Raw genomic sequence first — 25,387 nt, forward strand, 5'->3', positions numbered from 1 at the left:
AAACTTAAAAAGCGCAAAAGGGAGAGTTATCAATCCGTGGACTAACCACGTAGCCGAATTGATCTCCGCTACAGAAAAAGGCAATGGTTCTAATTTTTCAATATGTAACAATGAATATGTAGCATCCTTCATGGACATAAATCGCTGCTTGTCAGTAAGGTTAAAGGGAAGGAATAACGATGTAGTGTTAAGATAGTCCCAAGGGACTCTCCCTGCCTTTAAAGTCTGCAATGTCCAAGCAAACTGCATAACAGAACGCAACTGGTTTTGACCATGATATAACACAGACATATCATCATGCACAATATCAACTACTGATGAAACAATATTATCTAATGTATAAATCCTAGAAGAGAGAGTGCTAATGCTGTTATCTATAACGGCTAAAACCTTTTCCATGTTGGCTTGGTCAATAGCCCTCAATCTGGAAGCCGCCTCAATCTGTGACAACTTCCAGACTTCGTTGTAAATAGCATACGCCCACCTCTTGGTTCTGCCACCCACAGGACCCTTAACAAAATCATTCAAATCTATTTTGTCATGTAATTGTGATAAATGAACTTTGACAGACGCCAAAGTGGAATGTCGCAGCCAAGATTGACATAACTTACCCACAGAGTATGTAGTTACAGTATGTGACGACTCAAACCGAGGGTCTACGCGTTCCTGAGTATACCCCGGTTTCAGTCCCAGAAAACGTCGTTGACAGATATCTGAACTGCTTTGCCAAATTAACCAACCCTCACTATTAACTTTCGAAATATTGAAAGATGTATTTGAAACTAAGGAGTGCAAAGCAGCAAGGGACAGATCTGTGTGGTTATCCCAATTGGGATAAGCGCCCAGATCCGGCACAGAAGGTGATTTTAATTGTTTAGAAGTGGCCAATCCAAAACAGGTGGTTTGGAAGATGGATGAATTCAAAAATAAAATATGATTTGGTATAAGACAGGCACGATGTAAAGCCTCTGTACCCTGTACCTGCCACGGCTTGGAACCCCAAACCGACTTTAGATCAATAGTAGCCTTCCATACATCATAACCTTTGATTGACAACTTGTCCATAAAGGACTTGGAATAAAGTAACTTTGTGTGTGTCAGTCTAACCTTTGCGGCAGACTCAGGCAGCACCTTAAAATAAAACGCTGCCGGGTTGGAAACACTGAAATCGGTAAAATATGAATACTTGTTAACTAGTGTTTGTGAACTTCCGAATTCGGGAGTAGGACAGTGTTCCCATTGGGTAAAATTTACAAAATTTCTAAATGTATTTGCTTTATGCAGGAAATGATTGCCATAATGTTGAAAACAATACTGTTCCGCATAATTAGCCGCATTTTCGTATAAATCTTCAGCATCAAAAGCGGCATAATATTTCAAATCAGAAAACAGTGACTCAATGGCGTGTACATCCCAATCATCAGAACGTATGTTCTGCCTAACCACATCACCCATAGAAACACGAAATACATTAGGTACATTAATGACCTCTGTAGGCCCATGAATTTGGAATTTAACAGCATCCCATGCGATTCCATCCAAGACGGGCCAGGCAGTAATATTCACAAAAGTCTGGTCCCTCTTCATGATGTGGGACGAGGAGTGGGGGGCCAAAGTTCCATTGATAAGTCTAATTGTCGATCTCTCAGTCAGATAGTGGCCATCCACAAGACGGAAAAAAACTATCACGAACCCAATGGACATAAACAAAAAGATACTGAAAAGCAACAGCCAAATGTATGTCCAAGGGGCAATCAAAAAATGTCTCTTAAACCAGCAGAAAAAAACAGCAACGTTCGATGGGGGGCTTGAGGGCAACGAGTTAGTGTCAAAGGAGAAACGGGACTGTCCAAGCGCCGTAGATTGTAAAACAGGCGAGGGACCACGTGTAGGATAAGCATACTCAGTCTCTTCGGGCAAACCACCAGCCGATGGTATCAACAAGGGATCAGTAACCGATTGCATCTCGATGGCAACATCAGGCAAGGTGTTAGAAGCAAGAGTCAACATTGAATTTCTTTGCATCGTCTGGCATGAAACTGCTGGAGTCATGCTAAGAAGTATCGGCCACTCGCTGAAGTTTGACATTGTCAATAGAGATGTACCTGTTCTCTTTGCGACCAGGAAGTGGAGGTAAAATGACTGTTCTTGTTCCCTGCACTCCAAGCACTGGAACTGGTGCACGATAAGAGGGGCCGAACTCCTTCTTGTTCTCCACCTTCCCACGGACCAGATCTCCAACTCGGGGTAGCCAGCCGACTACCGGAACCTGAACTTCAACTTCAGATGTGGAGGGCAAGTGTTCCTTCGATAGAGTGTCTCTGGCTTCTTGTAGAGTCTGTAAAACAGCACAGTGATCATCTACGTCAAAGGGTGCGGTCGACGCCGCCATGTCTAGACCATCAAGGTCCGGTACAAACATTCTGATTCCGAAGAGCATCATGTACGGGGTCCGCCCACCCAGAGACCTTCTAGGGAGATTATTAAGTGCACGTTGAACGTTATACAAATGGGCTAGCCAGTTCCGGCCTGTGCCTAAAACACGGGCTGTCAATGATTGCTTTAAGTCACGGTTCATTCGCTCCACCACACTATTACCCTCAGGTCGGTAGGGGGACGAAAATTTGACTAGGACCCCCAAATTTCTCATAGCCTCCTTGTAAGCCTTAGAGGCGAACGCAGGGCCCTGATCAGAATGGAAGGTACCACACGCAAAAGTTCCCACAAAGACACGCAAATCTCTGATGACAGTCCGCGAGTCAGCACTCCTTTGTGGCCATACCCACAGAAAACGTGTGCACGAATCCACTGCAACCAAGATGTACTTGTACGCAGTATCAGAAGAAAAAGGACCGCAGTGATCCAAATAAACACAACCAAATGGTTTATTGGATATGTACAACTGTGTTTGTGATGGGCGCGCAACAGTAGAAGGTTTAATCTGTTGGCAAATGTCACAATCAAGAACATAAGCGCGCGCTTGTTTATATAAACCAAACCACCAGTAACGTTGTTGTAGCAGAGATATTGTGGCTGACACTCCGGCGTGGGCTGACGCCAACCCCTCATGAGCAGCCAGAATCAGTGCGGGTCTGCAGTCCGCGTTGGGAATAATTCTGTCACCAACGTCGTTAATCCTCACTAATGGGACATTATCAGGACTTAAACGGTAAATGTAACGAGAAGGAAAACCCTTCGGGTAAACGCCTCCCTTTTCTGTAGCAGCAATAGCTGCCAAGATGTCATCATCAATCTTACTCTTTGATCTGGTTACTGCTGCCACTAAGTATGTAGCCACTGCTGTTTTTGCTGCCTCGTCAGCCAAGCTGTTGCCGACAGCATGGACACCAAGTCGTTGGTGACCAAGAGTGTGAATTACATTCACGAGTGGGAGACGTTCTTTAAAGTCTGCCACTCGAACCCAAAGCGTTTTATGCTTAATTGTGCCACCTTTTGTGTCTCGATAATCATTCTGAGACCAGAAGTGTAAATTGTCATTATAGGACTGGACACAGTAGAAAGAATCACTCACAATTAGAGTAGTGACTCGGGGATCAGCAAACTCCAGTGCAAGCACTAGAGCCCGAAGCTCCGCCAATTGCGCGGTACAATCGCCCAATGACTGCGTATGCACTGCATCAGATTGGAATTCACCATTTACGAAAGTACCTACGACAATTGCGCAAGCCGCTGAGTAGGCGTGCTTTGATCCAATTGCGGGCTGCGCAGACCCGTCAGTGTATATGACACAATGGTATTCTTCGAGCGGGCGCAAAGACAGAGGAGCCGGATGAACGAATTCATACTGCAAGAACTCTTGAGTCTGTAATGAGGCATCAAAGATGTAGGTGACGTCTGGCGACGTCAGTGTCGTGGCCCATTGTATCCACCGAGGATGCAAAGCTTTAGAATTTGGTACACTTGCCTTTGTCACCGCTTCTAAGGCGGGATAGGGTGTTACAACCAGAATCTGTTTCCCATGTGACAGTGCGCGTTCTTTAAGGATCGCCATCTGTACAGCAGTCAGAACTTTTTCGACCGCGGAAAAACGTAATTCAGCAGAGGTGTACAAGTGGGATTTGTACGCAATGGGGACTGTATCGCCCTCATTAAACGTCAAATACGTGAAACCCACGGCGCCTGGCACTATTCTTATTACCAGGTTGGTGCGGTTATCACGTGTCAGCAAATATTGTGAAGCAAGAAGGTCAGCCTGTAAAGACTGTAAAATTTTAGAATGTTCCAGCTGCCAGCTAGACTTCGAAAATGTGGGTTGTACCAAGGCGTAAAGCGGCTTGATACGCTGGGCATAATCAGGAATGTACGTACGGCCGAAATTCAGGAAACCCAGCAGAGATTGTAATTTCTTTAGTGTCGTTTTAAACCGTTTACGCACGAGACTGTCGACTAGAGCCGAGCTATGTGTATTTTGTACCGCGCAGGTCCGGCAATGGGAGTTTAGGTGCCGGTAATCCAAAACTAAACGGTACGAGCCGTCAGGCTTCGTTACAGTGAATAAAGGGTTATTCATAGGGGACACACATGTTTCAATTACACCCTGATATTCCAATTGTTCAAGGATCGCCGCGACGTGAGGTCTAGCTTCACGACGCATGGGATATTGGGGCTGTGGCTGGGGCATAGACCGCAATGGAATCTCATGGCAGGGGGACAACCGGTCCCAACCCACCTGAGTACGATACACCGCTGGCGCAAGCGCCAGCGCCCACTCACCAGCGTACATTTCAGCTTGGTCCTTAGGCACCGTGTGCGCAAAGGACGGGAGGATTTTCTCCTCCCCTCTAGGAGCTTCCAAAATGAAGGCTGGGGGCCAATCTGCCTCCGCTAGGAGGATATCATAGGTGGTGGTCAGATTATCCCAAAAAATCCCTTTTATAGTACGTTGTATGTCACCCTCTATTAATAAGACTATTTCATAAAGTCTATCAGGGGGAGCCACTCTGGTATCAGCTGTTTCAACAGTAACCAATACATCAGTTGCTGTCGCCGCCAGAAATGGACGCAGAGCTTGACGGACTATGGTAATTTCTGCCGCGCTGTCCAGTAGCGTCAGCGCCCATGTCCGGTTCTGAAGCTGTGTCCGCACTATCTGAGGCATATTTTGCCGTCAGAGCCGCCACTTTCTTCTTCTGAAACGGGGGTCTTTGTCGAGCAAACTCGTCCTGCTTGCCTTTACCCTCAGTCTGTCGGGGTTGGTCACGCTGTTGTGGAGCACCCCGACCTTTGCCACCGCCTCCGCCACCAGACTGTGTAGCCGATGTTTCCTGTGAAGAACGAGGAGAGCGCGGTTCAGAAACCTGAAATCTATCAGGAGACTTAATAGTAGCACGATCTCGCAGATCATAAGTGCGTTCACTACTTGACTGAACGGGAGAGGCAGGCCGAGAGCCCTGTTTCTGCTGCTGCTTTCCCTGTTGTTTAGTCCGCCAAGGTTGTTTTGGAAAAATTGGCCGACCATCCTTACCAAAAGTTTCTGCCTTACCCTGCTGCTTAGAATCGGGATTTTTGATCACAGGCTTAACTCCTAAAGAGCTACGACCCAAATCGCGATATGCTTCTGAAATTATTTTTGCAAATTCCTGCGGCTTGTCCTCTTCAGCAACTTTCTTCAGTTCATTACGAACCTGAAAGTGCAACGCATCACCCTTAAGGTTTCCCATTATCATGGTAGCCACCAGGCCAAAATCTCCGAGGAGCCGCATCCCCAATTCTATCGCAGACTCCGCTCCATGGTCCTCTTGAACCTGTTTAATTATGGAGGGCAGCTGTAACATAGACGGAGTGCCGAAGCACTGCGCGTACGTCGCAGCAAAAATCTTACCCCAGGATACACAATCATCTATATGGGGAACTAAGTCTTTAGGCAAACTAATGGTGAGGATCCTGTGTTTTTCCACAGGAGTTGTATGCGGATAAACCGCCTCTATTTGGTCAAATTTTTCAGCAAGCCAAAAAGGATAATCATCCCTTGTGAGGGGGCGCTTGCCCACAACAGAATTGACCATAACAGGACTAATGACCACCGCGTGACGATCACTAGGTTGTCCCGCACTAACAGGCGCCCCCGCCTGTACAGTGCGCGACACATACTGCACCAACGCCCTATATACTGATATAAGGGCAGTGTGTAGTACACGCAATTCAGCCACCGTCACCGTGAGGTAACGGGGATGAGGCGTAAATCCGGCTAGTACCGGCCAAGTGGCCCCTGCAATTGATAAAGGGCCCATTCTCGGCGGTATAACCACATGGGGGAGGGCGCCATTAAACCAAATCTGATGTTGCCAAGCAGATATTGGTATCTCCTGTGTCCTATACGGCGCATAGTTAGCAGGCACGGCAGTAGCAGTGTAAGAATGAAAGGTATCGTCATCCCCACTGACTGCCGGAATCGTCACCCAGGAATAGAACAACTCAAACGGGTGAGCCGCATCGGCTCCCACCACAAAGATGACGTCCATGCCCGTGTCCGGCACCCCATACTGCGTCAAATGACGTTTCAGAGCTGCACGGCTGTGCGCCGCAATGTCTACTGCCATAAGGACAAGCTATACTTCAAGTATTTAGTAGCACAAGGGTTCAATAACCTTTTTAATGATCAAGCTTGAAAGAACCTATATCAATAGAACTAGGTAGGTTTAAATCCGTCAGACTTGTTATCCGGAAACAAGAATGAGGGTGCTGTGGACTAAATGTAAGCACTACTAAGGCGTTTCAACTCATAGACCAAACGTTAGGTGCGCCATGTTGCAGGGATTCTGCTGATACACAGAACTATGCGAAGAACCCCAGGACCTCAGTGAATTGTGGTGTACCAGAAACTCACCTCAGAACCCAGAACCCAGTATCCGGCTAGCATAAGTGTCCCATTCGTTATCCGAGGTTTAGCTCGGCGGTCCCAATGAATAGACAACCCAGAACAAGCGACTCAGTACATACTCAGGAATGGTGGGAATCGAAGATACCTATTCGTATATTATTCTCACATCAGTCCACAACAATAATCAACAGAGACACGTTGTAAATAAAAGGGGTTTATTTTTATAGACCACGTGTCCTAAGATGCAGTACTTTGGCTAATACAAGCAGACAAATGATTAATATCAAAACCAGCAACATAGTTACAATACCATAGAATATAAAAGGGGTGATCATATTATAATGACAGTGGATACTACCACCTTCCCTTTACTAAGAAGCTAATATTATTATTATGCTAATAGAAGGTCTCTTAGGCTTGAATAGGGGACCCCATACCTCAAAGATCAGCTTAGTGAAATCACATCACAGGAGCATCAGGAGACTTCTCGCAGGAAGGCTCGTCTTCGGTCTGAATAATAAACATGATGTCTGTGATACTAAAAGCACTAATTTTCAGGCATTTGCAGCTGCGCGTGTGTTATGGCTAAATAGTGGGCCGATCAACCTAGAGTGAAAAACATGCATTGTGTAATAACCCAGACTGTTTGTCACACCATGTACAGACCAAGGTCGCTGCGCAGAGCTTGGGATGGTAACAACAGATTGCTCTTGTGTGAAGCAAGTCTCGAGTCAGCAGTTTGTTTTAAGAAATAACATGTAAACGCAGTGCCGTGTGCAAAAGCAAAAAGATGGCTTTCTAACATCTAACGTGGTTATGCTAACTTAACAATGCCTGTACGTATTCAGAGAGAACTCACTACAGCAACATGGGTCAGAGGAGATCCACTGCTGAGGGGGTTGAAGTGGGCAGAATGGCAGGAAGACAGGATATCCCGCTATGCCGATGATATCCTGCCTCATCTGGTGTCGCCAACATAATCAGTGCAAAGAATTTTAAACATTTTCACCAATTTCGACAAGTATTCTGGATATTCGATTAACTGGTCTAAATCAGTGATTTTTGCTATTCATGGATCGACCCCAAAGCTCCCATCAGGATGCGAAGTGGAGATAGCTGAAGATGGATTCCAGTACCTTGGGATCTATGTAACCCCTGACCCCAATATTTTCTACGCCACAAATCTAGCGGTGCCCCTGGATAGACTGCGTAAGGATGTCAAACACTGGAGAACTTTGCCCCTCTCCTTACTGGGCCGAGCTGCCCTTTTTAAGATGTTGGCTCTTCCCCGATTCATATACATCCTTCGGAATTTGCAGAATTAAAGGAGGAGTATGATCTGGCTCAGGGGGATATCTTCCGCTATTTACAAATCCGCCACACCCTCAAAGCGGCACTCTCAGGCAACAAGGATATACCGGAGTCATCCCCCCTAGAGGACAGACTGCTCTCTGAACCACTGGTTAAAAAAGCTGTGTCATTAACATATCGGAAATTATGTAGTAACCTACCTGACCCGTTCCAGACCCTCTGAGAAAAATGGCAAACCGATATAGGACCAATTGAAGATGACAATTGGCAAACAGCATTGATGCCCCCAAGGGATGCAGCCATCCTTCTCAAGCTCTGTCTTATCCAACTAAAAGTCCTGCATAGAACCTACAGCACTGGGGTTACTCTTGCAAAGATAGGGAACAAACAAGATGCTTTGTGTCTCCACCAATGTCACGGGGAGGCAACCTTTTATCATATTATATTGGAATGTCCCAACATACAGGCCTTATGCGAAAGAACTACACAACACATGCAAAGAGCCATAGGAAATGAGATTAAACTGGCACCACAATTGGGGCTCTTAAATATATGGTAGGCGACAGACATTACGGGGGTAGAACAGCAATGGGTCACCCTAGGATATATGTTGGTGAAATGCACAATAGCGATGAAGTGTGGAGCAGCTGAGGTGCCATCATCAGGGAGCTGGGCAAAGGAACTAGATAAATGTATGATTGCTGAAAAGGAGGTATTCAAATTCAGAGGATGCCCCATGAAATGGGATAAAAAATGGGGCAAATGGAACATGTACCGGGTTGAACTGTGTGTGTCACCTACTAGTGAGATGGAAATGAAAGAAAGACAATGGAACACATTGGATATAAGTGGCTGAACAGAAATGAAACTAGTTACACATGTGCTGTGGAAAATAACTGTGTTGACATGTACTAAATGTTGATATACCTATGACTAGAGGAAAATAAAACAGCTGGCGTGCACTCTAGTTTAACAACTGTATCAAGTGAATGGTGTGTTAAATTGCAATATTTGAACTTGGTGTGCTGTCCCTGAGGTGGTTCCACCGCCACCTAAATGCAAAGTGCGAAAGTAACTGGAGCTGAATGCTCTAGACAGGGACTGCACTACCTTTAGAACTCAATAAATGAGTTTATGACAAGTTAACAAATGTTATAGGTACATGAAAACAATTGGCGTAGCTGTGACAAGTATGTACAATTGTTTAATCCAAAAAACATACGAATATGTAATAAAAATTGGATCAAGGCTTCTTCTTGTTGAAGTGTTGTTTAATCACACTCCTTTCGGAATCCAAAATGCAAAGTTCATAGTGAAGTAATCCAAAACAAATGTAGAATAATATAACAAAGCTCAATTTTCCCTTTCCCAATGCATTTCGGGTGAATTTCTCACCCTTCTTCAGGGGCTATCTACAAACGAAATGAAATACATGTATTCAGTAATGTGTTTGAACTTATAACGTAGTTGAAAATGGAAGGGCTCAACGCCACCAGAGAATATTAGATACTGTAAAGTGAAGTCAAAAAGTTGGAGATGCAAACCACGTCACCAATAATAGTGAGAGAAACTGCTAAGAATATGAGGAAAGGGAGCGGGTTGTCGAATGCAAAAGAGCAGAAAACTGAGGATCACCTTGTGGAATGAATAGACCAAACACCACGTACGGTGTATTAAACAAACAATACCTCGGGGCGAAATAGAGCTGGTCTCAAATGTGAGGCTGTAGTAATGTGGGATTACCTATAAATATCAATCAAAAAATGGACAATGAGATAATTGCTGCTATAATGTGCGCACTCAGACTGTTGTCGGAAGTGCGGGGAGATAGAGTGAAATGAAATAACTCACCGAGCGTTCACAGAACACCTGGGACCATAACGCGGTGAATGAACAGCAACGTGCTGCTAAATAAATGAGATGGCAGTGCTAGGCAGGTCGTGGTAATACCGTATCTGACGTAATAGTGTTGTCGTTGCCTGCAAGGAACGTGTTACAACTGAAGGTTAGTAGGAAGCCACATGTGTGTGAGTGATCACACAGAGTGACATCTATGTATAAAAATAAGGGAGTTACCTGAAGGAATACTACCGGTCACCGTGCTTCGTAAGTCCGAATAAGTCGAAGGTGCATGCAACGGACGGAGGTCTGTAAATGAATGCGGCAACCGGACCACGTGAACGCGGGACGGTGCCGAGACATAAAAATAGTGAGCGGACTATGTGGAATGTGATCGTGACAAATGGACGGCCATGTTGTGTTGGGAGAATATAGCAAGGAAGAATGACGATGATAAATAAAAAAACAAAACACTGGTGAGAAACGGAATAAAACGATAGTGAGAAACAGGATAAATGAGAAAAATAGAAAAAAATCCCAAACGCCAAAAGTGCTCACGAACTAAGTGCTTCATAGATGTAAAAATATGGTATCCAGCCTATTTACATTCTATGAATAAAAAATGGCACGAAACAGAAATACGATATCCTGCCTATTTACAATCTATTCAAGAATTGCATCAAAGCCATACTGTCTGGTTATTAGGTTGAGGGTGATAAACCCATTGCTGATTGCGTATTCAAAATGGATGTAGATGTTACACATGTTGTCGCTGAGGCGCGTAATATATAGAAGACACTAATACAACGGCATAACCAATCTATATTACGTAATTACCTTCCCAAAAGTGTCACAATGACAACTTGACTCAGATTGTGTGTGTAAGTTTGATAAACATAGTGGAACCATCTATCCAACAACAACATCGGAATCTTATTAAACTATAATAGTAAAACATACACAGTTGCTTCAGTTTTGTGAAGAAATAGTACCAAACAAGAAGAGTGAAAATATGTAAGCGAAAAAAAAAACCCATAAATAAGTGTGATGCTTAGAATTGTGGTAGACCAAATACACTGGCTGCTCTGATGCAGTGGCGACAAACCATCACTTTACTTTCCTCTAGAATGATGGGGGAAATGCTAAAGAAAGCATGCAAACTCGATTTTATCATTGAGTCCCTTGGGACTCAAGGTATTGAGGAACCGAATCCAGAAGGATTCCCTTTGAATGATGAACTTGGACATGTCACGATCATTGTGGGATTTAATGACTTCAATCACACTGAACCTCAATTGAGCAATCGTATGATGTGCGTCACACCAATGACTTGCTAGTGGTGAATTCATGGATCTGGTGCGAATGCGACTCTTGTGTTCCGTGATACGGGTGCGGAGAGATCTTTCAGTCTTACCAACATAATACAAGCCGCAGGGGCATCGTATTATATATATCACATTTGACGTGTTGCAGTTGGCTGTGAAAAAAAATTTAACTGGTTTTCCCGACCAGGGATGAGCCATAGATACGCCCGTAATTACATTATTGCAATGGGAGCAATTGTAACATTTAGTCATGCCCTTTGGTGCCTGATTGTTTGTGAACTCGCGTTTCTTTAGAAGTTCCTTCAAGTTGTTGGAGCGTTTGTATGCAAAGATCGGTGGATCTTTAAACAAATTCCCGAAGTCTGGTTCTGCTTGTAGCAGATCCCATCTGTTTAGTATGGTCTTTTTAATAGCAGGAGAGAGGGTGGAGAACTTGGACACAAAAACCTCTCTGGTTTGTGCAGGTTTTGTTGTTTTGTCAAGTAGTGTGGATCTAGGGACCTGCTTAAGTCGTTCAACTGATGATTCTATAAGTGTCCTAGGATATCCACGTGCCAAGAACTGTTCTTTCGTGTCTTCAAGAGAAATGTGCAATTGTGAGATATCTGAAGTGATGCGCTTAATTCTCAAGAATTGTGAGTATGGAAGATGTCTTTCAAGGACTCTGGGTGAAAGCTACTGTAAAGTAGCGTATTGTTGCGGTCGGTGGGTTTTTTGAACAGTGAAGTGACAATCTTGTTGGACTTCAATTCAATCTGAACGTCCAGGTACGAGATGGAATGTTTGTCCAGTGTGTGTGTAAACTGTATTTCATTTCGTTTGTAGATAGCCCCTGAAGAAGGGTGAGAAATTCACCCGAAATGCATTGGGAAAGGGAAAATTGAGCTTTGTTATATTATTCTACATTTGTTTTGGATTACTTCACTATGAACTTTGCATTTTGGATTCTGAAAAGAGTGTGATTAAACAACACTTCAACAAGAAGAAGCCTTGATCCAATTTTTATTACATACTCGTATGTTTTTTGGATTAAACAACTGTACATACTTGTCACAGCTACGCTAATTGTTTTCATGTACCTATAACATTTGTTAACTTGTCATATACTCATTTATTGAGTTCTAAAGGTAGTGCAGTCCCTGTCCATTCAGCTCCAGTTACTTTCGCGATATACCTTTGACTGACATGTTCTTTAAAATAATAAAAACATCAACAACAAAAAAACAATTTTGTTTGAATTTTAACTTTTCACTTTTTATACACAGTGTGCAAATACGCAAGATAAAATAAGAAATTAAAAATTCTAAACAGCATGTAGTTGTCGACACGGCGTTTCGGTGGAAGAAAATCGATAATACACCTTTTTCAGGACTTTAGTTAATGACAACAATCATCTTCATATGATTGTCCAAGGCAAGCATTTATTATCTTTCATGCTTCTTGTTTAAAATTAATTCTCCTAATTAGTGTTCATATAATTCTCTGCAGATCTCCTGAGTAGAGGACTAAGCTGAATATGATGAAACCTTTTGTATAAAATTGTTTAGCACATATTTGCTTTTAGTGGGTAATGGGGAATGGCTCCTCGAAAAGAGATATTTCTTTAATAAGTAGGCACCGATGTTATTATTTTTTTGGTTTCGGTTGTGGCACCAAGTTCTGAAACATGAGTTACCCAGGAAATGTCTTATTTATACTGACTCATGGTCCACTTCTAAAGGGCTAGCTACTTAGCTCCACATGTGGCACGCACATAATTGCCAAATTTATTCTAAGGATGTGGGGCAAGGAATTATAACAGGAAATTTGGGAAATGTTATCGCAAAGTACAGTCACTGTGTATCATGTAGAAGCTCACTGTCCCATTGATTCACTAGAACAATGGTTTATTTCCCTAGCAGACGAGAAGGACAAAATCTCCGAAGCAGAAGTGGCAAAGCAGGATTCTGACGTGGTGGGGATGGCCCAGTGGGCCCACCACAAATGTGGACACCAGGGAGAGAAAGCCACTAATAGGTGGGCAGAGAGTAGAGGGATGCACATTACCCATGATTTTATTTAAACTGTGATTATGCACCGTCGTATTTGTCAACACACTTAGCAGAGATCTGTCCTACAGATTGTCAGGGGCCAGTCCGGAAGAGGAAAATTGCCTGGACAGATATGGCAGATTGACTATATTGGGCTATTGCCCAATAGCAGAGGGCTCTTGAATAGTGGAGCTACCAATCTGGTGATACAGGCTGGAGACATAATTGGTCAGATAATAATCATTCCAGTGTATGGAGGGATAGTCAGAAAGGAGACTGTGAGAAAGTGGGTTTCTGTTGCAGTAAACCCCCCCTTTTTTTGTTGCCAGACTACTGATGCTCTTTGACTTGATGTGCTCTGGGGCCCTGCCAATCAGGACCCCAGGGCCTGTGTTCTTTCCCCAAAACAAAACCCAAATGGCATCTCTGGCCACATGTCAGCCCCTAGTAAATGGTACCATAGGTACCCAGGGCACTGTGACCAGAGAAGGCCAATAAGGATTGCAGCACTTATTGTGCCACCCTTAGAGGCCCTGTACCCTGACACACACACACTGCAGGCTGAGTGTCTGGGTGCAGAACAAAACAAAGAGTCGACATGGCACACATCCCTGTGTGCCATGCCCACAAACCACTGCCCTGGCATACATCAGTCACCTCTCTAGCTGGATGCCCTATGCCAGTGGCATGAGCCCTGTACCCATACAGTGCCCAGGTCCATTCCTGGGCTCTGTAAGTGCAGTGCTGCCATTAAGAGTATATGGTGCTGGGAGGTTGTCATTACAAACTCCACAGCACCATAATGGCTACACTGAAGACTGGGAAGTTTGGTATCAAACTTCTCAGCACATTAAACCCACACTGATGCCAATGTGGGATTTAATGTAAAATGCACCATAGAGTGCATCTTAGAGATGCCCCCTGAAAAACTACCAACTACCAGTGACCTGACTGAGTGGCTGCGCAGGCTGCCACCACCAGACATGTTTCTGGACCCCTGGGTCGAGAGACCGCTGCTCTTGAGGGCCTGAAACAATGCACATCCTGGGACGAGGTGCCAAGCCCCCTCCCCCAGGATGGGCAGGGTTCACGAAGGAGAAGCTTCAAAGGCTTGCCGCCTTTGTGAGCCTCTCCAGACCATTTGCTGCTTTCAGCAACTAGTCCCCAGTGGTTCTACCCCCCACTTTGGGCGGGAGAACCAGCGGGAAAAACAAGTGAGGAAGAGAGGTGTGCACACCTCTGCCAACTCCACCTTTAAGGTGGGGGAGGCGAGGTGAAGCACAACCTTGAGTCCCCGCCATCTTGAGGATGGGGGGACCCAACCAACCAAGGACAGGATTCTGCTCTCCTCCCACTGGAGAGTAGCAGAATAGGGGGTGTACCCACCCCAGGGAAGGGACCCATTGGTCCCTGCCCTTTACATACATGTAACGCCCCTAACTTTAGTATTTAGGGGCACCCTGAACCTTCCTTCCTCAGATCCAGCAACCACAAGAAAAGAAGAAGAGGAAGAAGGACGAGAAGCCGTGCAGAGCTAACAAGAGGACGATGCCCACTGACTTGGTCCCAGCCCTACAGGCCTGTCTACCCTCGAACCTGCTCCTGCAAAGCCCCAGCGTGTCCAGCGGCCAGCAACCTCAAAAACCCCGGAGGACCTGCCTGCATTCACTTTCCAAGCTGTTTCTCCCATGAACACCGGACGTGTTTGAACTGCAGCTTCTGGTGCCAGCCAGGAACCGCGAATCCAGCACACTCTGCACCCGCCGAGCCTGGCCCATGTTTGAGTGAACAAACACCACGAGGAGGTCCCCCCGGCGATCCTGACCCGAGATCCGGTGACCCCGACCTACCTCAAGCCTCCAGACAACGCCTGTAGCCTCAATCCAGGAGACCCCCCTACCGCGACCAGAACGGGTAAGAAAGTCTGACGTCCAAAGGCACCCCTGCACCCTTCGCCCCATGGCCTTGTGTGCCCAACCCAGTGGTGCCTAACCATCCCTTTACATCCCAACTTACCTCTCGAAGTGGTGGTCACTCCTGGAAGATCTTCGTCCCCGACCCTGCAGTGTTTCTTTGTCCCAGAGAATCTCCATTGAATTCAACAGAGCACCCGACCTCAAAACTGCACCCTGCACCCGGCTACCCTAGCGCCGCTGAGGGTGCCTCTTTGGTGCTAACTTGGTCTCCAACGTGCCCTGAGCTTAACCCTAGGAGCTTTGCTCCCACAACCCTGTGGCCTGCTTCCCAGCAGCCACAAACTAGAGTCCCCCTATCCCCCATAGGATAATATTGGGCCTCAACACTCTGCACCCGGCCGCCCGAGTGCCGCTGAAGGTGCAACAACAGTGCATCACTGACCCTGGGAGACCCCTGAGTCTAACCCCAGAACCCTAACTCCATAGACCGATTACTTACCTTGAAACCGATAACTCATTTTTCCTCATAGGATAACATTGACACTTTTTCTCTCAAAAAGTTTGTGTCGACTTTTGAAAACTGCAAATATTCCTTAAAAATCAGCGGATTAACCAAAACGCATTTTCTCAACTGATTTCAGGAAATGTCCCAGTGCCGAATCCAGGAACCAGCACTGAGTAAGAAAAAGTAACGATAACCTAACACCTGCTAAGTGAATTTTCTCCCATAGGATAACATTGGTGATTCTATATGAAAAGGTTTCTAAGTGTCAACTTTTGAAATACCATAAAATTCCTGAAAAATCCTACCTGTAACCAAAACACATTTACTCACCTGTTTTCAGGAAATGTCCCACGGCTGAATCTAGGATCCAGTCCTGTGGTTAGAAAAATAATCTGAAAAGTAATTATCTGCATTTTACTTAAAAAGCCCCTTTAATTGAATGTACTATGCCTGCAATGTGTTGCAAACTGCTTTCTTAAACCTGTAATCAAAACCAGTACCAGTTATACTGCAATTCTAAACTGTGTTCAAACAAGTCAATTACTTCTGCAAAGTATTTATATGCTTACCTGTACCAGGCTTGCTTGGTTCTAGAAATAAAACAACAGTATATTTTTGTATACAAAACCATTGGCCTAGAGTTCAGTTCTTGAGTGTGTGAGACCATTTGCTGACTGAGTGTGTACATCAAATGCTTTACATTGTCCTCTGATACTGCCTTACTGCTCGACCAAGCTACCACTTTAGAGAGTAATGTGCTATCTAACTTTAACCTCTGCCAAACCTCTGAAGACCCTTGGACTCTATACACACTGTACCTCACTTTGGTGCAGTATATAAAGGAGACTGCCCCAGCCCTTATTACTGTATGTGGAGAAAAAGGGTTTGGGTCCACTAACATGAACACAGGGGCCAAAGTGTGGGTGGAATACCCAAATGATCCCCCAGAACCAGCAGAGATCATTGCAACCAAAAAAGACAAAATGTTATTTTCCAGAACAATCATACTTGATTCTTTTCTAGATCGTACTGCGAAGTGTTGGCCTCCTGTGGAACACACTTCAAGTAGGACACTCAGCACACCAAGAGGCAGCAGGAGCCCCCAGCTTCGAAGTGACCACCGACAGCGCAGATTGACACCTCTCTTGAATCAACCTGAAAACGTATGTGCTTATCTAACGCAGACTGTCCTCAACAGGCCGTACTTTTGAATAACAAATATGAAAAAAGCTGAGACTGTTTTCCCACTTGTCAAGTATACATACATTCTGGCAAATATAACAGAAGGACCGTGTGCATTCCCATGGTTAAGGACGATGATATTTCCATTAAATCCAGCCTTGCATACCCAAAGTACAAGGGAAACAGTACAGCGTGATGGAGATTGTGATTCTGAGATTCATTTATTGCCCAAGACAGAATATATATGTTTAGGTGCTTCTATAGTAGGGGTTCCAGGATTATTCATTTATAACATTAGGAGCATCAATAAGTTAGCATGTTTGATGGTTAAGAATATTCATCACACATTTTTTGCGTTAGCAGTTATTATTAGATATGTAGGGAACTAGGAGAGCAACTTTGCAAAATAGAGTAGCGATTGATTATTTGCTTTTAAAACACGATCATGGATGTTCTGTTTTGCTTTAATTTGTACCTGACTTTGGCAAGCTTTGCTTTATTTTAGGTGGGATAATCATCATAATATGTGTTATGATTTTATTGTGTTGCTTTGCCCTGTTTATGCCTAATATTATGTCCATGTTTCGACCGAGGACAGTTGATTTTAGACTTGTAGGTTATGAGAGTCAATGGTCAAAGGGTGGAGTATATTCCACTTAGTACAATGGTGGCCACTGACTCCATTTTGTGGGCACAACTTCATTTCTTGTGCTTTCTTGCAACTACAGGGTGGCAATGTTTACATTCCTCACAGCACTTCAAAGCACAGAGCAAAACAGTTTCTGAAACATTAAGGGCCTGATTCACAAAGGTAAACTTAGATCAAAAATCGAAGTTTAAACCTGAAGTCAAAGCTTAGACCTAAAGTCTAACTTTACTATTAGTAAAAGTTAGACTTTTGGTCTAGGTTCAGACCAAAAGTCTATCTTAGACCAAAAGTCTAACTTTACTACTACTAAAGTTAGAATTTTGATTTAAGTTAGACTTTTGGTCTAAACTTAGACCAAAAGTCTAACTGTACTACTATGAAAGTTAGACTTTAGGTCTAAACTTAGACTTCAGGTCTAAACTTAGACTTTTGGTCTAAGTTTACCTTTGTGAATCGGGCTCCTAGTGTGGGATATGTATTTGGTACCATGCTCAAACGTGAAAAAGGAATGTACTGCTCTGCCTCGGAGCCAATACTGGAGCATATCCAGCTTCTGTGGGTGACCTCCATGCAGACCGGTACAGCTTGCCAGCCTTGACTGCATAACAGAAGGAAGGAGGGGGTTTTCAGAAATCTCTCCTTGAGTTGGGTAAGGGTATTAAAGATGGGTACTTTTGGCTGTCACACAGGTGCTCCCCTGGGGAATGGATGCATTTGCCCAGGGACCTTTTTGTGATCCCGATCGAGACTTCTGCCTGACTGTGAGGGCTCCCCAGTCATGCCTGTCGAATGTTGAAATATACTCCATCAGTGATGTATAATAAGTTTGTATTTCTTGCTTGTATTATATATATAAGCTTCCACAAACCCCACTATTCACCAGATACCCTGTTATTACCAAAACACACTCTCATTTACACACACTTTACAGTACTCCAAGCTCCAGGAATTGCAGAACGTATCTCAAATATTAATCTTAACACATTATTTATTACAGACACGTGGGCCCCCATCATACATGCACATTCTAAAATGTCCTAGTTCCCACAGGGTACAGTAATAAAACATCCACTGTGCGAACTACACACTTAAAGAGAGGGAAGTCCTCATTTTTCTCCATAAGTACTCCAAGCTCCAGGAATTGCAGAACGTATCTCATATATTAATCTTAACACATTATTTATTCAGACATGTGGGCCCCCATCATTCGTGCACATTCTACAATGTCTTAGTTCCCACAGGGTACAGTAATACAACATCCACTGTGCGGACTACCCACATAAAGAGAGAGAAGTCCTAATTTTTCTCCATAAGTCCTCCTAGTTCTGTGGCAAGCAAGTAGCACTACTCCATTGAACTCCTCACCATACCACCCATACCACCCACCTTGGAGACTTCAAACTCCCTGCCAACCTAATAAATGCATTGAACATGGCACAGAATGGCATCCATCCATCATACTCTAAGAGCCACAAGCTTGACCTCATCCATATGGCATCACAACCATCCAATGCAAACCACCTATACCCCTGGACAGACTGGACCGACCATCTGCAGCATTCTGTTCAGCATCCAATCTACACACCAATGTCATCCCAGAAGAGAACAACAAACCTGCAGATCCTCAAAAGACTCCTCCAACAACAACCTAAAGCTCTAACTCACCTCTTACCTTGCCACATCAATGTCTGATGCTAATACCCTTCTAAGTGCATTCAATGCATTTTTGGAAAACTATGTGACCACATATGCATCAAATAAAACACTCATATGTACGGCTAGCCCATTAGCAGCACCCTGGTAGTCAAAATACGTTGCTGTCAACAAATGCACCATCTGCAGACAAGAAAAAATGGAAGAAAAGCAGAACTCCGACAACCTCAGGCTACTGAAGTTTCTCTGCTCAACATAAAAGCAACACTTCACATCAACAAAAGCCAAGCACTCTTCCATCACAATCAGTGAAGTTGCTAACAGAAGCAGAACACTTCAAGATAATCAAGCAATGCATCAGCCCCATACCTGACACTCCTATTCCACACCGCACAGACAAGTGCAATGTCATCAATCTTTTCTTCATTGAGAAAACACAAACGATTCAACAACACATTTACAACATCACGCATCTTTCTCCTCTGAAACCCGCCCATCCCTTAACAGCCACCATTCAAACTCCTGCCTCTTGCAAATCACGCCAACATAGTCAAAGTTCTCAAAACCACTTCTTGTGAGGAGCATTTACTACCCCTGTCCTTCATCAAAGTCCTCTCCAGAGCTCACCAGTGTCAATACCTCCCTCACTAAAGGCATCCTGAAGCTCTCAAGAGAGGCCAGATCCTTGTAATTATAAGGAAAGCCACACTATGCCCAAGCTTGTCGACTACTGGCACATTACTCACCTTCCCCCCGTCAACAAGATCTTTGAAAAAACAGTTTATCCACAATTCCAACATCACATTGAAGCCGGTCATTCCCTGCACAACTACCAGTATGGATTCAGATCACAATGCAGCACAGAGACAGTAACCTTACATGTTCTAAATGAAGTCCTCCTGACCACAGATGACGGTCCATGCCTCCAGTTATTTATTGCTGTAACTCTCAACTGCTTTCTACACTGTCCATCATCCAAACCTCTTTCAAACCCTAAAGTCCTGAATGACATTAAGTGGCAGCATACTTCTCTGGTTCTCCTCCTACCTATTCACCCAACAATAGCTTGTTCACATGAGCACCACCAGGTCAGAGTATCTCCTTATCTCCTGTGGAGTCCTCCATACTTCCTTCTTTTCTCTTTTCGCCTTCAACCTGTACATGAAGGCTGTGGGATTCTACTCATCAGTAATGGCTTTAAAATGAACCAATAAGCCATCACACAACTATACTTGAATGTCTCCACAACTTCAGACATCCAACACCTCAAGCACTGCATACACCCCATCTAGATATGGATATCCAGAACTACTCGGAGTTCACCCCCACATAACAAGAGAATTCCTGCCTTTTGTCAAGAACAGTAAGCAACAACTAATCCAACCTGGCTAAACAACATGCTCTACCCCACTTTTCACCAAATTCCAACTTGCTTGCAATCACTCTTCACATCAACCTAACCATCACAGAACACACTGCCAAAAAAATGAAATTCGGCCTGGAACCAGCTCTCCCTGCTAATGAAAGTGAATCCATTGTTCATGACCTCATACTCTAGCATCTGTATGGTGGCAACGCGTTGCTACACAGCCTATTTAGACTCCATAATGGTGCACACTTCTTCACGGCCCTGAATAAATATGACCACATCACTCCCACCCAGATGGAACTTCACTGGCTCCCCTTTCTGGCACACACCATCTTTAAAACCAGCTGGATAATCTACAAGCAATCATGACTGGTACTTCAGCCTCATATGGCTGACAGGCTAACTACCTCTGTTGTCTTTCAGTACACCAACAGTCAGGAGGACATCATCAGACTGGAGACAAGGAAGTGCAACAAAGACAAAAAAACAACAGGCTTCTGCATCTATGCCCACATGATAAGGAATGACATCCAAGTATCAATCATACAGTTCCCCATGCTCCGGTTTAGAAAACAAATGAAGATACAGCTATTTAAAGAACACTACCTTATGACACAGATACAGTCTATGTCCACTATCTAACCTCACTGCTCCACCAATCAATCACTGACTATATTTTTGTTTTTGACTTTGTTTAGAGCTGCATTTAGCTATGTTCACACTATTTAAATACCACATACATACATACAGGGCTTTTCACTGTATATGGTCTCCTAATTATGCTCATCACATTGTTGACCTGGATATGCTTTCTAATTGCAGCACAGTTGTTCCATAATAGAGCACAGTAGTTTAAATAAATATTGTAAGCTTTCTTCATGTCTCTTTTTCATTTATAGTGTACATGAAGGAGCGAGAGAACGAAAGGTGATGACCTGCTACCGTGATCCCAGAGAGGGACTAGAGTGTTATGTTCTGGGGGTGCCAAATCACTTGACTCTTTGGAAAGGTTAGGAGGGCAAGTGAGGCACTATTAGCTAGAAGGATTTTGGCCCATAGGCACCAATGTGGTATGGTGACTCAGTCCCTACATACTGATGTTCTGTGGTCCCAGGCATAGTTCTGTTTCTGAGAGAATCCCTGCAACAGTACCACCCAAATATAGTAGCAGCCAACTCTTGCCCTCTACTTGATCGGGAGAAAACGGGACCTACGGACCTATTCCGCGAAGGACCCAGAGCAGTGATGCCATCCCCGGATGCAGTGAGCCCTGACATCAACATATGTACCGATTTCCAGCCTGTTGTTTCAGCCATTCTACCTACCGTACATGCCAAAAGGAGGATGAGGTGTCAGAGGTTCTTCTCGGGCCTCCTCGCCCTGCATCACTCACTCAGGACAGGATCTTGAGACTAAAAAACAGTTTGGCTTGGACAAATTCCTTGCTCCTGTTCCAGTAGAAGGGCCTGCCTTCTCGGAGGGATATGAGATCCAGAGTAAAGAGTGTGAGGTGCCTGGTTGGGGGAGAGCATCTGCCATGATGCCACATAAGATGTTTTATCACCCGTGAGGGGGAAGAAAATCAATGCCTACCTCAGGGATCCTATCAGTCTCCACAAAGACAATCATCTGGAGGTCCTGCTGGGCTATACAAGAAAATATTTTATACCCAGGCACCAAGAAGAAAAAAAGTGGCCTTCTGGTCTATGTTGGCAAACCTGAAGATAGCTCTTATGCAAGGAAAGAAGAACCTACCATGCACTCTGATCAGGCTTGATTATGACAGATGTCAACATCACCACATAGTTGTAACCCTGACTGGGACGGCAAGCATTGATCCACAACAGGCAAGCCACCAGGGGCTTGGCAAAGGCCTAGCAGGAGAACCATGGATAAGTTACATGCATACACACTAGAGTCTCAAGCTTCCTACAGCAACCGTCTAGACATCTGCCCTATGTGCAATGGCATGAATGCCAAGAAGAGCCATCGACACCTCATATAGGTAGAAGACATTCACCTATCACCAATTCACAGATCCCGTCAGGTAACAAAGTCAATCCTATTAACATTATGCAAACCTTTTTTGCTCTCAAGAGAAGACACAACATTCCATGGCAGAACCTTCATGAATCTGGGGGAAGACCACTAACAGCTAAGATGTTACAAGTTGATGTCCCAATAAAGTTTACAACAGATACATCCTACCTAGGACTTCACCGTCCAGAACATCATCCAGTGAATTGGTCCCTCTCATCAAATAGAAACAGGTCCAGACACCCATGTTGTTCATGGGTGATTGAATTGATGGCACCACTGACCTGAAAGGCCTCCCAGGAATGCATCAAAACAACTCACAATCTACAGTTCAATCAGTACTGTACCAAAGATCAAGAAGTGTCCTAAGCACTCCAGAGGGACAGCCAGGCTATTGATGCTCAATCTTCTCACCCCATCAGTATTTGAGTCCAGTCCGGAAAACTTGATAAGGATTAATGTACTAATTCTAGCTCCCTGCTTTGCCTTGTTGGTGATGCCATTGGAGCTTCATGGTTATATGTAAACAATGATAAACAGAATTTAATTTGATCCTTACAGTTATTATTTGATTTGGCGTATTTATGCTCAATATTTGTATATAATGTTGTTTTATTCATCTTTTATGTTTTATTTTAACTGATTTGGCACTGTGTGAATTCTGGTTTTAAGAGATCAATGATTTTAGCAATACTGTAACGATACATTGTAATATTTTGTGCTTTTATGGCTCAGTCAATGTTTGGTGAATAAAGCTTTTATGAATGAATGAGTCAAGCCTTCAGCATGCCCTGAAAATGATAAACCTGCCCCAAAATGTTCTGTGATGTTCTCTTTCAGCTGCCATTGTTCGTCCAGTTTCCAGACTGTACTGCTGATTGATTCTCAGTCCAAGAGACCTACATGGGTGTCCTGTTTCTTTTGTTTCTGTTTCCATATTGGAATATATTGACTCATTGGTTTTTGGGTGGATTGTAGTGTCCATGCAGATACTTCACTGGGCAGCCCCCTCTACAAAAGTGCTAACACACTTTGCGCACACCTATCCCTTGAAGCCTTGCCAGTCAGCTAAGCCTGTCAATAAGAGGGAGATGAGTGCATGGGTCCTCGCTCTAGATTTGTGCTGTAAAGAATGCAACACTGGGCAGCAAACAGAAAATATCTCCATCATACCTAACAAAATTCAAAATCTACCCATTACTATAAAACTATCATGTTTAGAAGAAGTAATGCTTTGTGCAGGTGGCTCCCTGAAGTCCTTCCGGTGATGTCAATATGCCCCATGTCATGAGGGTGACTTTCCAGCAGTCATGGCCAGTGGCATCATGAACCTGCACCCTCTGCTCCCCAGCTAATGTGGAGGGGTGGGGTTGTCACTGGGTACAATGGGCTGATATGTTGAGTCTCGGAAATACGAATTAGTCATTTATGGGCCTCTTTTGCTTGCAGATCAGCTAATAAAAGTTTGTAAATAACCACATAAGAGAGAATCATGACAGTGATGGAGCAAGGTTTCGCATAAAAAGAAACGTGCTCGTATGCAATCCTCTCGAATAACCTGTAACATTATAATCAACTTGTCTGTGAGTACTAACAGTACACCACATTTTACATTTGTATCCTGGGGAAGCTTTCCTATGTGCTTCACTAATGAATAACCCGAGTGTCCTAAAATGGCCGCCAAAACATGGGAACTCTTCTGCACATACGTCTACTACAGCTATGTAGTATGACATTTTCTGTCGCTTGGGGGGAATTCTTTGCAGCTGCGCAATAGCTTTTAATATGGCTGCTTTAAAGTAACGCATTAACATACATGCTGTGCTGAAACTAATCTATGCAAGTTTTACTAAGCCATTAATGCAAAAGATTTATTAAGTAAAGGGGGTTAGAATAGAGTGAGTGGTTTACAGGGAATTCATTTAATTTTGTATTCTAACATGTTCCTCTCTCACGCGCCGGGGATTCCCCCCAATTTGATTACATTTCCCTATGGTAGGCGGGAGTGCCTTTCTTTGTTGCTTGCAGTTGATTGGTGCTGCCTTGTGGTGCTGTAATATCCTATTCAACACTAAGTTTGTACTTAATCTGTCTATATGCAGCTTTCTTTGAGTATGTGTATGTGCCTATGTCCTTGGCTAACTCAATAAAATTTGTTTTAAAAAAAAAACCATGTTCCTCTCTCACTTTATTAATAGTTCGTATTTGGGCCTTGGAGGGTGACCACGTCTCTGTTTCCTTGTGGCTTCTAAGCATGCGCAACGTTTGTTTGTCCTGAAAACACGCAAAGTTATTGACTGGCTGCCAAACCCTAAGCCCAGCAAGGACATGGGAAATCCAACTCTTGACCATACGAGAGGAAGAAGAAGCAACATTGTATTACAGATTTATCGATCCACATATGAAATGCTTGTGGGAATAAAGCTTGTGGGTATTAAAATTAAGGGGCAGGGAGCTAGACAATAGACTATAGAAAAATATTGCACTTAGTATGGTATGATGCCCTCGCCCCACTGTTTGGCCCAATCAAATTGCGGGTGAACATGGAATTGAAACATTCGGGGGTGGATCATACATTTGAATTGGTATAACAGAGGTAAGTTCTAGATAGTTAGACACACTTGATGCTGAGATGCCGATGCTATGCTGAGATGCTACCTGATTTTGCTGCAATCTGAATGAAGAATCCAACATTAGGGAAATACGCAGAACAACCGGGGCACATCTAGG

This window comes from Triturus cristatus, chromosome 4_1 (genome assembly GCF_964204655.1).
Source record: "Triturus cristatus chromosome 4_1, aTriCri1.1, whole genome shotgun sequence".
Lineage (NCBI taxonomy): Eukaryota > Metazoa > Chordata > Amphibia > Caudata > Salamandridae > Triturus > Triturus cristatus.